This window comes from Hydra vulgaris, chromosome 11, assembly GCF_038396675.1.
Source record: "Hydra vulgaris chromosome 11, alternate assembly HydraT2T_AEP".
Classification (NCBI taxonomy): domain Eukaryota; kingdom Metazoa; phylum Cnidaria; class Hydrozoa; order Anthoathecata; family Hydridae; genus Hydra; species Hydra vulgaris.
This window is the reverse complement of record NC_088930.1, coordinates 14,787,348-14,792,500: the sequence shown is the minus strand read 5'-3', so window position 1 is coordinate 14,792,500 and position 5,153 is coordinate 14,787,348. Positions and strand designations below refer to the sequence as shown.

At 21.0% G+C, this 5,153-nt stretch overlaps 1 long non-coding RNA gene across 1 annotated transcript in view; it reads right to left on the bottom strand.

The window, feature by feature from the left end:
• The window catches only part of LOC136087450 (uncharacterized), a 5,932-nt gene extending 1,392 nt beyond the window's left edge, over positions 1-4,540 (bottom strand). The window contains exons 1-4 of the long non-coding RNA XR_010641802.1: positions 4,431-4,540; positions 2,904-3,114; positions 2,523-2,591; positions 2,253-2,382 (exon numbers count right to left, since the gene is read on the bottom strand). This is a non-coding gene — a long non-coding RNA (uncharacterized LOC136087450). The remainder of the gene's footprint in view (positions 1-2,252; positions 2,383-2,522; positions 2,592-2,903; positions 3,115-4,430) is intronic.
• Positions 4,541-5,153: the final 613 nt, after the last annotated feature.

Here is a 5,153-nt window from a genome sequence, read left to right as displayed (position 1 = left end):
CATACAAAATTAATTTTGTATATATATATATATATATATATATATATATATATATATATATATACAAAATTATATAATTTTGTGTATATATATATATATACAAAATTATATAATTTTGTATATATATATATATACAAAATTATATAATTTTATATATATATATATATATATATATATTTATATATATATATATATATATATATATATATATATATATATATATATATATATATATATATATATATATATATATATATATATATATATATATATATATATGTATACAATATTATTTCGTCAGAATCTATATAACTGCAAAAACTTTTTTTTATTTGATTGCGGAGAGAAAAAAAAAACATTTATAACTCTTTTTAACTCAATGCAAAAGTAACTCTATTAAATGAACTTTGCTAACTTACAGTTTTTCTGTCTAAAATAAATGTGACAAAAGTAAGAAACATCTACATTTTTATTATGAAATATAATGCTTTGTCAATAACTATTTACTTAAAAGTATTAACATCAAAAATATTTTGTTAAAGTTATTAACAATAAGCATTTTAAACTATTTTTTTTGGAATTTATTTTTAGAAAAAGTTAAAATAATAATAATGGTTTATCATCAAAATTATTCATTGGACATCAGATCTCGGGTCACTTTTGATCGAAAAAAGGGCCTAACCTACAAGCAATGTGATGAAAAATATCAAATATCAGTAAGTGGTGTTAAGAAGATGTGTATAAAGTATGAAACAACTGGTTCTGCTGAAAATCAGAAAAGACTTGGTCGCCCCATTAAGACTTCAACAATAACCAATATCCTTATTGCACTGATAAAAAAAAAATTCAACAATAACCTAAAGGCAGAATGTTGAAAATCTTAAATTAAATGTTTTCTATCGAACTGTACAGAGAAGACTTAATTTAAGTGGTTTAATAATTTAGGTGGTTTAAATAAACCTCCAGAAAAGTAAACCCCTCATTAGTCGTATAAGCAGAGAAAAACTTTTAGCATTTGCAAAACTGCATATTAACAAGTGTGAAGCATTTTGGAACTTAGTGTTATGGAGTGATAAGAATAACTGTCAAATACTTGGCTTAAAAAACGACAAAGAGTTTGGCGCAGACCTTGTGATGCACTCTTAGATAGAAATCTTACAAAAACAGTCTAGCATGGAGGTGGTTCGCCTATGGCTCGGGGATGTTTTGATTCAAATAGTTTGGGACAACTGGTGAAAGTTGAATGTATAATGACAGGGAAGTTGTATGTTGATTGGCTTTCAAAAAATTAATGTCAATCAGTTTAAGAATTGATCGCAAATTTTTTTTTCACCATGACAACGACCCTAAACACACATGCAAAGCGACACAACAGTTCCTAAAAAAAAAGTAAAGCTAACATCCTTAAATGGCCGCCACAAAGTCCAGACCTTAACCCTGTTGAAAATATATATGGGCAATTTTGAAATCTAAAATAATTATAAAATAGCTCATTGCATTTAAAAGAGTTACTTTTACAATGATTTAAAAAAAATTATATTTTTTTTCTTGATTACAATCAAATTTTAAAAAAACATACAATTTTTTAAAGTTATGTAGATTCCAACGTAAATAATTTTGTTTTTATTGTTAGAGTTCTGAATTTATCAAAAATGTTAATGCTATACATGTATATATATATATATATATATATATATATATATATATATATATATATATATATATATATATATATATATATATATATATATATATATATATATATATATATATATATATATATATATATATATATATATATATATATATATATATATATATATATATATATTATATATATTTATATATATATATGTATATATTTATATATATATATATATTTATATATATTATTTATATATAAATATATATATATATATATATTTATATATATTATTTATATATAATATATATATATATATATATATATATATATATATATTATTTATATATATATATATATATACATATAAATATCTATATATTTATATATATATCCATAAATACAAATATATATATACGTATATATATATACATATATATATATATATATACGTATATATATATATATATATATATATATATATATATATATATATATATAAATATATATATATAATATATATAAATATAGACATACAATTTATGGAAGTCAAATTTTACAATTAAAAATAGTCACAATTCCATACATAAATTAACTAAATTAAACTTACTTGAATAGTTGTAACTATAAACCATCAATTTATATCATATAATGTACTTTGTTCATAAGATGGAAACCAGTTAAAACCATATCATTTCTCTTTCTTTGATCTACCAGAACTTTACTAAATAAACTTACACCTAAAATCAAATTATATCATTTCAAAAAAATTTAAACAGTATTATTAAAATCAGATATGACTAATAGTTAATATTAAGTTTTATTTATTCTTCACCATATAAAAAGTTAAATACGAAGAGAAACACAATCATTCACTTACATAATTACTTTCATTCTTTTTTGGAGTCCTCTGTAGTCGTAAAATTAAATCCTTCGCCTACTTCTGTATCTAATAATAGATACTTATAAGTAATTATTTAGTAAAACAAATTTAAACAAAAATGTAAAAACTAAAATGTAGACCCAGTGCAAACAGATTACGATATATATCTAGGCAATCATCATACAATAAACAGATTCAAAATTTTACTTATCCCAAAATAAAAATAAGACTTATAAGATGTTTATTTGATATAGTACTTCACCGTTAATTATAGAAGTTTATTTGATATAGTACTTCACCATTAATATAAAACTATAACAGTTTTTTTATTCATATAAAACAATTAAAATAGCAATGAGTACTGTAAAATTTAATGACCTCCAGTAACTTTAAATCTTTGAACTCTAAGCTTGTTCCATGAATAATCAATTGGAAAACTATTAAAGGCAGCCTTCATTGCATGAACACCAGTTGACAAAAACAACCAACCATCTTCTAACCAACAACATAGAGCAACTGCCTCTGCTTCAATCTGTTTTTAAAATAAACAACTTAAGCCCAAGATTGTGAAGTCATTGTAATAGATCATCTAAAAAAAAAGGCATCATTTGTTTAATTTACATATATGTATTTGTTTATAAATGTGTATATATATATATATATATATATATATATATATATATATATATATATATAAATAATGTATGTATATATATGTATATATACATATACATATATAGTATATATATATATATATATATATATATATATATATATATATATATATATATATATATATATATATATATATATATATATATACATTTATAAACAAATATATATGTTTATATGTATATATATATATATATATATATATATATATATATATATATATATTATATATACATATATATATATAAATAAATACATATGTATATATATATATATACATATATATATGTATATATAAAATGCATATATTTCTGACACATATATATATATATACATATATATATGTATATATATATAATGTATATATTTCTGATATATATATATATATATATATATATATATATATATTCAAAATTACATGCATTAATACATAATATTAAAATAAATAAAAATACATTTCAAAGGTATGTGGTAAATAATAAATGTTAGAATTATATATACAACACCAACTCCAAAATTAGGACTAGAAATATAAACATTATATATACATATATAAAATGTATATATTTCTTTTATATATATTCATAAATTTACCCATATATATATATATATATATATATATATATATATATATATATGCATAAATACATATTATTAAAATAAATAAAAATATATGATAAAGAATAATTGTTGGAATTAAATATACAACACCAACTCTATAATTAGGACTTAATACTTTTCCTATTAAAATTAGAAGTTTTTCAAAGAAATGGAAACAAAGTTTTTTATCCAAACGTGTTTTTATATAAAAAAAACTTAATAATGCATACTTTCATTATTGGTCGAAGATTTTATACTGAATATTTGCTTGATAATTAGGGTAAGGCGTTTAAAGTTTTTTAATTAAATAATAAAATTAGTCTGTGAACAGACTAAGTTTAGTCTGACATATTATGTTTTATTAATTTTGATATTACTTAAAACATCTGAATCTTATTAAAATTAAGAGCTATTTTTAACTTAGAAGTAACATATTTAATAAAACTTTGCAATTTATTAAAATGGTCATTTTAAAATAAATAAATCATCAACAAAAATAACCTGAATAAACCTAATATACTCTGAGATTATATGTATATTATATACAACTTGGTGCAAAATCTAAAAGTTTTAAATTAGCCGCAATAAAAAGAAGTTATAAAACATAACTTTATCAAAATATTTTTTCTATACCATCTGCATGCATTCTATTAAGTTTTCATTGCCTTTTCTTTACGGCAAATTATTTTTGTAATGGCTAGTTAATGAGACAATATTTTTCAATGTGTCACTTCCTCAACGTTGTCAAAACAACGTTTAAGTAACGTTGGCAATATAACACTTTTTCAACGTTTTTTAACTACCACATTTTCAACGTTGGTATATGTAACGTTGAATAAGCGTTGTTTCATAAATAGCTTAAATACGTTGAAAAAGCAGCTAATGTCTAACGTTGATAAACCTTCAACTTTGCGACGTTTTTACAGTGATTATTTGCGTACTTTTATTCAACGTCGAATAAACGCGGTTTTTTGAGAAGATAATATAAGTTGATATTTATACGCTTATTCAACGTTGAAAATGTGACGTTCAAAAAGTGGTTTATTTTTAACGTTGATAAAGCATAGATTTTGAATCGTCTTTAAAATGGCTTTTTGCGTAAGTTAATTCCACGTTGAATAAACGTCTTTTTTTGAGAAGCTAAATTACGTTACAATTTCAACGCCTATTCAACGTTTAAATTTACCGCGATTTAGTATACAATAACAAACATTGATTCAACGTTGAAAGCGCGTTGTTTTTGTGACTGTAACGCTTTTTCTACGCTGCGACCGGTTTTCAACGTTGATTCAACGCTGACATGTTTGCTGGGTAAGTTTTCCTTGCTTTCCGTTACGGCAAATTATTTTTGTAATG